This window comes from Eptesicus fuscus, chromosome 11, assembly GCF_027574615.1.
Source record: "Eptesicus fuscus isolate TK198812 chromosome 11, DD_ASM_mEF_20220401, whole genome shotgun sequence".
NCBI classification, from domain to species: domain Eukaryota; kingdom Metazoa; phylum Chordata; class Mammalia; order Chiroptera; family Vespertilionidae; genus Eptesicus; species Eptesicus fuscus.
In genome coordinates this window covers 50,912,460-50,924,836 of record NC_072483.1, presented here as the reverse complement: position 1 = coordinate 50,924,836, position 12,377 = coordinate 50,912,460, and the positions used below count along the sequence as shown (strand labels likewise).

The following is a 12,377-nucleotide window of genomic DNA, read 5'->3' as shown; positions in this document are numbered from 1 at the left end:
GGCGTGCAGGAGGCAGCCGATCAATGATTCTCAGTGATATTTCTATCGCTCCCTTCCTCTCTGAAATCTATAAGGAAAAAAAATTAAAAAAAAAAAAAAAGACATATGAGGTACCTCAGGGCTGAGGCAGAGAATTTCTGTGGTTCTGAGGCACTTCACCCTTGTGGCCAGGCCAGAGGCGGACGCCTGCTAGAGGGGTGGCCCTGCAGGGCCCTTCTTGGTCCTGGGAGAGGTTTCCTCAGCAGGTCTGTTCTTTTTTGTTTGTTTCATTTTTATTTTATTTGATACTTTTGAAAGAGACAGAGGGAACAGAGAGGGGAAAATGTGACTAATCCCCCAACTTGGGGGCCTAGGGGTACAAAACCAGACTTCTCTGCCTCAAGGTCCATCCAGACTGCCGGGAGTTTCGGCGCCCAGGGAGTCCGGGGAAGCTAACCTATCACCGTGCTCTAGCTAAAGCATACGTTTAAAACTACAGAGGGCTGCAGCTTTTCAGTAACAAATCACTCGGAGAGGCATCTCAGAAGAGAAATGAAAGAACGAATGCCGTGATGTCTGCAAAGCCAAGCTCTGCTCAGCTCTGCCCACCGTGAGGCTCAGGCAGATACATAAGGGGGCGCTGGTCGCAGTGGCATCATCCTAGCGGGGTAGCAGCACCGTACTGTCATTGCTGGACTTTGGAGTTGTTCCTGCCGTCGATGTATCGGTAGCACTTCCAAACGCAGCTAATCAATAACCCTTGAAAGCCAAGACAATGCTGATCAGCAGAAGAACAATAAGGACCAAACAGGTAGAATCCACTGACAGGACATCCTCTTTGTAGGGAAAACAGGAGGCAGCTGTGCTATATACTCCCCGAATGGAGTTTGGATAAACAAGCACAGTGATGGCCACCAAGGCGCTCAGAGCAAAGTCAAAGATCGGGTAACAGAAGAGTGGGACCCTCCAGGCAGCACGTGGCTTGGATGCTCCGTCCGTAGCCATTGCACATGTCAGGATCATGAGAAGAGGAACTGCGATGGCAATGCACATGTTGGCAAAGTCACCTCCCAGGTCCGAACGTGAAAAGGGATGCTGATCGGGGTCCGCCAGGGCGCTCAACAGAATCAACAGCACCACGGCATTGACATTGACGGTCAGGAACGAGACTCCATAAGGAACGAGACTCCGAGCAGGATGGTGCCCGTGCGCACTTGGCAGCACAGGCAGCAGCTGTTGGAGGAGAACCGCGTCCAGGGTGCGACCATCTTCATCGCTCCCACCGTGGGCAGAGGCGCGAGCGCCGCTCAAGTTTGCAGGACCCTCAGCGCGCTGCTCCGGCCGCCGCGGGGGGCGGGGTGTGTGTGTGTGGGGGGAGGGGACGGGGGGGGCGGGGCGCGGGCTGCTGCTCCTCAGCCTCTCCGCTCCGGCTCCGGCCCAGGCCCAGCAGGTCTGTCTTGCTGCCTGCTTTCTGTCTTGCCCAAGGCTTGTAAGTACAGCCCAGATCAGCTGAGTGTTATCCCTGCTCCAGCTTGAGGGACAAGTACTGCCCCCCACCTGCTGCCACGGGTCACCTTAGGGCTCCCTGTGCCTTCGTGTCTCGGAGACATACCCAGGAGGGTGTAGAACAGGTTGAGGTTGTTGCTTGGGGACAAAGTCACTGCTAGACGAGGTCCATAAATCCCTTGGCAGTTGCTGCAGACGGGCCTCCTGTCTGTCGGACTGTGGGACGGCCCATCAGGGCAGGTTGGAGCTCACTGGTTAGAGAGCGATGCTACTGTGGCCAAGCTCCCTGGTCTCACCACCCTCATTCCCAGGGGCAAGCAAGCCCCGCCCCAACCAGCTTTCTTAGAAATACAATTTGGCTGTGATTAAAAAAATATAAAATAATCTAGGTTTAATTAAATTCAGTAGAATGCACAAGTCAAGTGCAGAACTTGAAGACTTTTTATTGGTTTATGCACCCGTGGATCCAGATATACATGTGATTAGAGGTGAGAGTCAATTCCCCACGATGCAGGTGGGGGTCATCTAAGACAGTGGTTCTCAAACTTTTGAATCATCACAATCATCTGGAGGTCTTGTCAAAACACATTGCTGCCCTAGCTGGTTTGGCTCAGTGGATAGAGCGTCAGCCTGTGGAACAAAGGGTCCCAGGTTCAATTCCAGTCAAAGGCACATGCCTCGGTTGCAGACTCCTCCCTGGGTCCTGTTAAGGGCTCCTGCAGGAGGCAACCAATCGATGTGTTCCTCTCACATTGATATTTCTCTCCGTCTTTCCCTCTCCCACTCTCTCTAAAAATCAATGGGAAAATGTCCTCCGATGAGGATTAAAAATAAATTAATCAAATACCAAAAAACAAAAAAAGCAATACTAAATTCTTTTTTAAAAAAAACTACAAAAAAAAAACACAACTCATTGCTGGGCCAAGGATTTGCATTCCTAACAAGTTCCCAGATGATTTGGCTTCTTCTCTTCAGGACCACACTTAGAGCTCCACCCCCTCCATCCAGGAACGTGTGCGTGTGTGTGTGCGTGTGTGTGTGTGTGTGTGTGTGTGTGTGTGTGTGTATCCACCTCACTCTCCCCACCCCACACACAAGGCGTATATAAAGAAGAAAAGCCCGGAGGAGAAACCAAGATGGCGGCATAGGTGAAACACCTAACCTGCAGCCGGGCACAACAATTTCAAAGGCACAACTAGAGGTCAGAACGGACATCGTCCAGAACCACAGGAGAGCTGGCGGACTGAAATGCCCACAGCTGGGGGTAAGGAGAAGGCCACGGGGACAATCGGGGGAGCCGTAAAAGCCTGAGGTATGGAGAAACTGGCGGAGACACGAGCACGCGCGCCTGCGGGGAGGATGGAGCCGGAGAGGAAGGGGCGGCTGACGGCCTGGCCGGCGTTCACTGGCAGGAAGGAGATAAAGGCTCCGGATTGCGCTGAGCGCCGGCTCCGACTGCACTGAGCGCCAGTTCCGGGCGAAACCCTGGGAAGCCAGGCGCAGGCTGGGGGAATGAATCTGGGCTGTGGGGCGCAGGCACAGAGGAGCGGCGGAAGGCAGAGCTCCAGAGGTGCGCACGGGAAGGGGCGCAAAGGACGGACTGTTGCCTGCGCCACTGAACTGCCCTAGCGGGAAGGAGACATAAGCTCAGGACCGTGCTGAACCCCAGTTCCGACTGCACTGAACCCCAGTTCCGGGCGAAACCCTGGGAAGCCAGGCGCACGCTGGGGGAATGAATTTGGGCTGTGGTGGCGGAGGCACAGAGAAGCGGCGGCTCCAGACGCGCGCACTGGAAGGTGCGCAGAGGACGGACTTTTGCCTGCGCCACTGGGTGGCCCTGCTGGGAAGGAGACAGGGACGCCAGACTGCGCTGAGACCCAGTTCCAACTACACTGAAGCCCAGTTCCAGGCGAGAATCTGGGAGTCCAGATTCATTAGGGGAGGGACTGGACTGTTTGGCAGTGGGCGAAACTCCAGGGCGCGTTTCTCTCAGAGGTGTTTGCAAGGAATACAGAGGGACACAGACGCAGGAGCCTCATAGGGCGGGGCTGACAGGAAGCCAAGGTTGTAGGCTCCACCCTGTAGCTCCGCCCCAGCCAAGCTGAGCAGAAGCTTTTTCCTGCTGAGTGCCTCAGGTAGTGGCTGACCCACACTACATTGGAGACCCAGAAGCGAGGGCATCTAGTGGTTGGTGGGAGATGACACCAGATTTCAATCACTTGCATAAGGGAGGCATTCTAGAGGCAGACTCAGTGAGCGCCAAGGCATTGCTGCATCAAGACCCGGCCCACAAACATGTCTCCTGCACAGCAACTCTTCCTATATAGACAAAGAGGGTCCTCACGGCCAATTGGCCTAGAGGACAATTCCTCCCAGTGACACCAACAACAATCAAGACTTAACTGTACAAAGGAGGACCAAGATGGAGACATAGGGCGGCAGCCTGATCGTTGCCTACCACAACAATATTGAGACTACGACGGGAGAGCAGAGCAGACACCAGCCAGAAAGACCGGGGGGCTGGCTGAGCAGATGCTCTACAACTAGAATAAAAGAAAGAGGTACGCAGGATGATGCTGATGCCGGTGACCCAAAGTCCACACTTTAAGAACTATGGCTCAGGCGACACAATGGCGGCCTGGAACGTGCTCGGCGCAGTTCCCCCGGCGGTCTCCGGCTGAGGGGACGGCTCCACTCGCTGCCGAGCACGGACAGACGAGCCCCTGGGAGACATGGGGAGGGAGACTCCGTGCTTGCTGACCTCCGAGTCCTTCAAGAATCTCAATGCCCCAAAGTGGCCAGGTGCGCACGCTCAGCGACTGGCCACCGTTGCAGACCCAAGGGCCGACGCAGCGACACCGGACCAGCCCACCGCCGGGCACCGGGCACACCAGAGCCTTGCCGAGCCCGCCGCCCAACGAGTTCTGCGGCAGCCGCCCTGGAGCTCTGAGAAAATGACCGAAGGAATTGCTGAGAGGGAATTGACCAACAGGAATTGGGATCAAGAAGACGAAACCCCGCTGAGACCCGAGTCCAGGCGAGCCTGCGAGCCTCTGGGCTCAGATGTGGTCACACGCCTCTGGGTCTAGGTGAGGCCTCACGCCCCTGGGTTTGGGTGAGGCCACGGGCCCCTGGGTCCAGGTGAAGCTGGATTCCGGGTTCGGGTGAGGCCATGTGCCCCTGGGTCCGGGCGAATCTGAACCCTGGGTCCGGGTGAGGCCGTGGGCCCCTGGATCCGGGTAAGGCTGGGTCCCGAGTACGGGTGAGGCCGTGAGCCCCTGGATCCGGGTGAGACCACGCGACCAGGGGTCTGAGAGAGGTAACGTGCCCCTGGGTCCGGGTGGCTTCGTGCACCTAGGTCCAGGTGAGGCCACGTGCCCCTGGGTCTGAGAGAGGACACGCACCCCTAGGTCCGGGCGAGACCATGTGTCTCTGGATCCGGGTGGGGCCTCGTGCACCTAGGTCCGGGTGGGGCCGCGTGCCCCTGGGTCTGGGGGAGGCCAGGCGTCCCTGGGTCCGGGTGAGACCGTGAGTCCCTGGATCCGGGTGAGGCCTTGTGCGCCTAGGCCCGGGTGAGGCCACGTGCCCCTGGGTCTGGGGGAGGCCAGGCGTCACTGGGTCCGGGTGAGACCGTGTGTCCCTGGATCCGGGTGAGGCCTCGTGCGCCTAGGCCCGGGTGAGGCCACGTGCCCCTGGGTCTGGGAGAGGCCAGGCGTCCCTGGGTCCGGGTGAGACCGTGTGTCCCTGGATCCGGGTGAGACCTCGTGCACCTAGGCATGGGTGAGGTCACGTGCCCCGGGGTCTGAGAGGCCAAGCGTCCCTGGGTCCGGGTGAGACCATGTGTCCCTGGATCCGGGTGAGGACGCGTGCACCTAGACCCGGGTGAGCCCAAGTGGCCCTGGGTCTGGGAGAGGCCAAGCGTCCCTGGGTCCGGGTGCGACCATGTGTCCCAGGAGCCGGATGAGGCCTCGTGCACCTAGGCCCGGGTGAGGCCACGTGCCCCTGGGTCTGGGAGAGGCCAAGCGTCCCTGGGTCCGGGTGAGACCATGTGTCCCTGGATCCGGATGAGGCCTCGTGCACCTAGGCCCGGGTGAGCCCAAGTGGCCCTGGGTCTGGGAGAGGCCAAGCGTCCCTGGGTCTGGGTGAGACCATGTGTCCCTGGATCCGGGTGAGGCCTCGTGCACCTAGGCCCGGGTGAGCCCAGGTGGCCCTGGGTCTGGGAGAGGCCAAGCGTCCCTGGATCCGGGTGAGACCATGTGTCCCTGGATCCGGGTGAGGCCTCGTGCACCTAGGCCCGGGTGAGCCCAGGTGGCCCTGGGTCTGGGAGAGGCCAAGCGTCCCTGGGTCCGGGTGAGACCATGTGTCCCAGGATCCGGGTGAGGCCTCGTGCACCTAGGCCCGGGTGAGCCCAAGTGGCCCTGGGTCTGGGAGAGGCCAAGCGTCCCTGGGTCCGGGTGAGACCATGTGTCCCTGGATCCGGGTGAGGCCTCGTGCACCTAGGCCCAGGTGAGGCCACGTGCCCCTGGGTCTGGGAGAGACCAAGCGTCCCTGGGTCCGGGTGAGACCATGCATCCCTGGATCCGGATGAGGCCTCGTGCACCTAGGCCCGGGTGAGCCCAAGTGGCCCTGGGTCTGGGAGAGGCCAAGCGTCCCTGGGTCCGGGTGAGACCATGTGTCCCAGGATCCAGGTGAGGCCTCGTGCACCTAGGCCCGGGTGAGCCCAAGTGGCCCTGGGTCTGGGAGAGGCCAAGCGTCCCTGGATCCGGGTGAGACCATGTGTCCCTGGATCTGGGTGAGGCCTCGTGCACCTAGGCCCGGGTGAGCCCAAGTGGCCCTGGGTCTGGGAGAGGCCAAGCGTCCCTGGGTCCGGGTGAGACCATGTGTCCCTGGATCCGGGTGAGGCCTCGTGCACCTAGGCCCGGGTGAGCCCAAGTGGCCCTGGGTCTGGGAGAGGCCAAGCGTCCCTGGGTCCGGGTGAGACCATGTGTCCCTGGATCCGGGTGAGGCCTCGTGCACCTAGGCCCGGGTGAGCCCAAGTGGCCCTGGGTCTGGGAGAGGCCAAGCGTCCCTGGGTCCGGGTGAGACCATGTGTCCCTGGATCTGGGTGAGGCCTCGTGCACCTAGGCCCGGGTGAGCCCAAGTGGCCCTGGGTCTGGGAGAGGCCAAGCGTCCCTGGGTCCGGGTGAGACCATGTGTCCCTGGATCCGGGTGAGGCCTCGTACACCTAGGCCCGGGTGAGCCCAAGTGGCCCTGGGTATGGGAGAGGCCAAGCGTCCCTGGGTCCGGGTGCGACCATGTGTCCCTGGATCCGGATGAGGCCTCGTGCACCTAGGCCCGGGTGAGCCCAAGTGCCCCTGGGTCTGGGAGAGGCCAAGCGTCCCTGGGTACGGGTGAAGCCAGATCCTGGGTCCGGGTGAGGCCGTGCGCCCCTGGATCCATCCGGGTGAGGCTGGGTCCCAGGCCCGGGTGAGACCACGCGCCCCTTGGGTATGGGTGAGGCCACGTGCCCCTTAGTCTGGGTGACGCCGTGCCCCTGGGTTCGGCCGAGACCAAACCAGAGGGAGTCGGACCTCCATTACCACCATTTGTCCACCATCCAGAGCTGAGGGGTCAGTGCTGACATGTACACATAAGGAACTACTGGACATTGAAATTGGGTCTCAAAAGAACTGTTGGTCCAGGGGGAAGCTCGCTACAGATTGATTCATTTGCCTGTCAGCATAACTATTATTGCTCGTCTCACATTCAGTTCTTATTAGTATATATCTAGTGACATATGATCTCGCTCATCTACGGGAAATGATGAACAACATAGACTGAGGAACAAGAACAGAACCAGAAGCAAGGAGGCATCGATCGGACTATCGGGCCTCAGAGGGAGGATAGGGGAGGGGAGGGGGAGGGTGGGGGGAGGGGGAGAGTTCAACCAAAGGACCTGTATGCATGCATATAAGCCTATCCAACAGTTAAGTTCAACAGGGGATTGGGGCATGCGTGGGGAGAGGGGTGGGATGGGAATGGGGGGATGAGGACAAATATGTGACACCTTAATCAATAAAGAAATTTAAAAAAAAAAAAAAAAAAAAAAAAAAAAAAAAAAAAAAGAAGAAAAGCCCATTAGCAGAACAATTGTAATTTATATGAAATAGCCAGGTACTTGGATGATGGTCTTTAAATTATGGCTTTCTGTTGTCTGACCCAGAACTCTTTGGTCAGTCTCTGTTTCCATCAAGGGGTCAACAAAGTTATAAGCAGATTGGGTCAGTACATTGGCTCTCTGAGACTACTTACGAGTGAATCAATCGGTACTGACTACTCAGAGCTCAAAAGAATCTGTATGCTTTTAAACACTGAAAGACTCTTATTTTTACAGTTAGAGAGGGGTATTGGTAAACTGCTTTGAGATCCTCAAAAGGAGATTAACCAGTGTTAAAATTTCAACTGAGTACATTTAAAGATCAATTTGGCTTTATTCAATGATTCATGACTCAGGCAGCAGATAGAAAGGAGTTCCCAGGAGCTACAGAAAAGGAAAGGTTTCTAAAGGCTGAGAGGAGACAGGAAAAGGAGGTTTATTAGCAAAGAGTGGATTGGTTCAGGCTTAGGTAACCTACCTATGGGGGATGGAAGAGGTTTTATTGGGGATTATCTCACTAGTGCTGACCAGGTAATTTCTGGTGGACGGTTAAGGTTACATTTCTGGGAGAGGGGCTGAAGATTGAGTTTAAATCACCAAATGGCCAATAATTTCATCAACCATGTTTACATAATTATACCTCCATAAAAACCTCCACGCCGGTGTTGACAGAGCTTCCGAGTTGATGAACACATGCAGGTGCTGGGAGGGTGGCACACCCAGAGAGGCATGGAATCCCTGAGCCCCTTCCACAACATTTATGCATCTCTTCCATGTGTCTGCTCCTGAGTTGTATCCTTTGTGATAAATCAACAATAGCATGCCCAGGTGGAGTGGTTCAGTGATTGAGCATCAACCTATGAACCAGGAGGGCACGGTTTGATTCCAGGCCAGGGCACATGCCCAGATTTGGGGCTTGATGCCCAGGGTGGGGCATGCAGGAGGCAGCCAATCTGTGGTTCTCTCTCATCTATGATGTTTTTCTCTCTCTCCCTCTCCCTTCCTCTCTGAAAAATATATATATATATATATTTCCAGTAAAGTGCTTTCCTGAGGTCTATGAGCCATTCTACCAAACCTGGAATCTGAGGAGGGAGTTATGGGAACTCCTGAGTGACAGCCGTTTTTGTTGGTCAGAAGCACAGGTGACAACCCAGGGCTTCTGACTGGGCAGTCTTATGGGACCTGCACTAACTCGGAGTCGTTAGGGACAAAATTGAATTGTAGATTACCCAGTTGGGAAGTGGGAGAATCGATTGGTGTGGGAAAAAGCCAACATATTTGGTGTCAGAAGTGTTGTTGAGTAACAACAGATAAAGCACATTTAATAAATGTAAAACTAACCATCTAGAATATGCATTTTTGTTTTTATATTCATTTTCTGAACCTAGAAAGTTTTTCATAACTTTCCATATATTCCAGATTATAGGCTGTTTTTCAGTGCAATTTGAATCTACAATGTATAAGAAATAGTTTTTAAATAATAGTCTTTCAATATACTATCGGTATATATATATATGTATGTGTGTGTATATATATGTATATACATACATATATATGAAGAATATACATACTTTGTGTAAAATATATATATTCTTTTTCAAAAGCAGCATGGAGGTGGAGTAGTATTTGCAACAAGAGAAAGGGTGTTTTTTGTGGGATTTTTTTTTAAAGAAAAGTTAAAACACTTTCGCTGTGGAGTAAACAGTAATTCTGGTCCCCCTGATTCATTTTCATTCCTTTGTGTTTATTTCGTGTGAGCTCTGCCAGCCAGCGGTGGTTCTGTAAGCAAATGTTCTGGCAACTCTTTCTTTAGAAAGAAATGCACTCGCAGATAGGATCTGCGCTGTCAGCCCTGTCTTCTGTGCCCTCAGGACTGAGAGGGAAGTGACCGAAATGAAACACAGCAATTAGATGAGTTCACATCTGACCTCATCTCAGCATCACACCAGGGCAGGGCCAGTGCCTTCTCCCGGTCCCTCTAAGGCTGTGGTGTGAGTCTGAGCAATAGTGAAAGTTGGCTCCACACTAACAGCCTGGGCACAGGCCTGAAGACAGGACCAGCTGCGAACAATCTGCCCTGGGAGGCAGCCTGGCTCTTTGCTCTCCCCCTGGGCCTTTAGGGCAAAAGGCAAACACTGCATGCAGCTGCTTCTACTTACCAAAAGTCGCAATTCGTTGGTCTGGTGTTTGGTTAACCTCCTTTATATCTAAACAAAATTTCCAAAAAGTAGTCACGTCATTTTAGAACGGGGAATGAAACAAAGCAGTCATGTATGATCCCTCCCTCCCACAGTTAGAATCCTTTGTTCATGTGTCCCTAAACTACGTTCACCTAGCTCCTCTGGGGGTCAGGGACATGCAGCTTTGCAAGGCAGCCCTCTCCATCACCAGACAGCCCTCGTGGGTCAAGAGCAAGTCCTTCCCCTGAGCCCCTGAATACACAGTCTAATCTTTAAATGTTTTATGATAGCCTTGCCATTCTACCAGCTCAAAATGAACTTGTGGTCAGCTCAGGGTCTGTCTTACATGAACTTCTGTTAAACCATCTTAGGTCCAATTATTTGAGCCAGAGTATGGGACTTAATAGGTGCCTGGTTAAAGAGTAAAAAGCTGATTCTCAGGGGAAGTAGGCCTTTTATTCAAGATCCCACAACTAATAACTGAGGTTTTAGCATATCAATTCTTGATAATACATCAATGTCTGTTTCAATATTTTTCAATTTATTTATTTATTTAATTTATTTATTTATTTATTTATTTATTTATTATTGATTTCAGAGAGGAAGGGAGAAGGAGAGAGAGATAGAAACATCAGTGATGAAAAAGAACCATTGATCGGCTGCCTCCTGCACGCCCCCTACTGGGGATCGAGCCCGCAACCTGGGCATGTGCCCTTGACTGGAATCAAACCCAGGGCCCTTCAGTCTATCCACTGAGCCAAACCAGCTAGGGCAAAGTCTTTTTCAATCTTGACTCCATCATCCAAAAAATTGTCAGCATCAAAACAAAGAAAAACAAAAATTAAAAAGCACTTCCATGTATCAGGCATTAAGTGCCTTTTAAAAATTAACTAATTTAACTGGTGAGTGTTGCTCAGTGGTTGAGTGTCAACCCATGAACTAAGGGGTCACAGGTTTGATTCCCGGTCAGCATGCATGCCCCAGTAGCAGGCGTGCAGGAGCCAGCTGATCAATGTATCTCTCTCATTGATGTTTCTATCTCTCTATCTCTCCCCTTCCTCTCTAAAATAAATAAAAACGTATTTTAAAAATAAATTAACTAATTTGATCCTCATGACAACTTTAGGTGGTAGGTCCCATTATCACCCACATTTTAGGATTGGAGAAACTGAGACATAGAAATTAACAACTTGCCCAAAGCCACAGAGTTGATAAAGGGCAGAGCTAGGATCCACACCCAGACAGTCTGGCTTCAAAACAGATGTGCTTGACCACTATGCCTCTCAAAGCAACCTTTCCAGTTTTCTGCCATCTACAGATTTATAAAAATGTCTTTGACTTTAAGAGTGTAGTTACTTTATTTACTCAGCACTTGCTGATTCCCCGGCCTTATGCTTGGCACTGGGTACGCATATACAGGGCAGACAAGGGGAAGGTTTGGTGCAGAGTAATTTCAATCATAAGTGACAGAAGCCTGGCTCAAACTAGACAAAGTCACAAGGGGGATTTATTGGCTCATATAGCCAAAGTGTAAGAGGAATCCATCTTGGTTTTGAGGCAATAGGATCTAGAGGCAAAGATGCTGTGGTTAGGGGGTGGGTGGGATTTGTTACCAGCAGAAGATGAGGGAAAGCCTGCCAGGCAGGGGTCAACAATAATTTTTAAATTATTAAAAATTTAAAAATGCATTTATCATCTGACCCGATCATTTTACTCCTAAATATTCACTCAGGAGGAATGGAAGTATGTGTGTAAAGACTTGTACGTGAATGTTTATAGAACTTTGTTCAGAATAGCCCCAAACTGGACACAAGTGAAATGCCACAATAAAAAAGGAGTGAACTATGATGCACTCAACAGCATGTGTGAATCTAAAATAATAATGCTGCATGGAAGAAGCCAGTCAAAAAAAGGCTACACAGACCATGACTCCATTTCTATAAAATTCTTCAAAACGACTGCTAATCTACAGTGACAGAAAGGAAACCCCTGGTGACAGAGGAAATCCGTGGTCTTCCCGGGGAGCAGCTAGAGGAAGGAACTACAAAAGAGAATAATAAAACTTCAGCGGATGATGGATATATTTACTACCTTGAGTGTGGTGATGGTTTCATGGGTACACTCAGATGTCTAATTATATAAAAGGGTACATTTTAAATATGCATAATTTGTCATATGTCAATTCTACTTCAGAAAATCTGTTTAACATGTTCTCTGCAGCCCAGCCGGCGTGGCTCAGTGGTTAAGTGTTGACCTGTGAACCCGGAGGTCACAGTTCAATTCTCGGTCAGGGCACATGCCTGGGTTGCGGGCTCAATCCCCAGTAGGGGGCGTGCAGGAGGCAGCTGATCAATGATTCTCTCTCATCATTGATGTTTTCTCTCTCTCTCTCCCTTCCTTTCTGAAATCAATAAAAATATATTTTTTAACAATAAATAAATAAAATGTTCTCTGCAGTCTCCACTATAGGCTTGGAATGGAGGTGATCTTCCTCCTCTCCAGTCTTCACTATTGGAGAAATTATGAAATGTGTGCCAGTTTCTTAGTGTGTCTTTGGTAAGTTCGTGTTTGAA

General features: G+C 52.3%; 1 pseudogene; it reads right to left on the bottom strand.

Moving 5' to 3' along the window:
- Positions 1–492: 492 nt before the first annotated feature.
- On the bottom strand, positions 493–1,253 carry LOC103283489 (lysosomal-associated transmembrane protein 4B-like; annotated as a pseudogene).
- Positions 1,254–12,377: the final 11,124 nt, after the last annotated feature.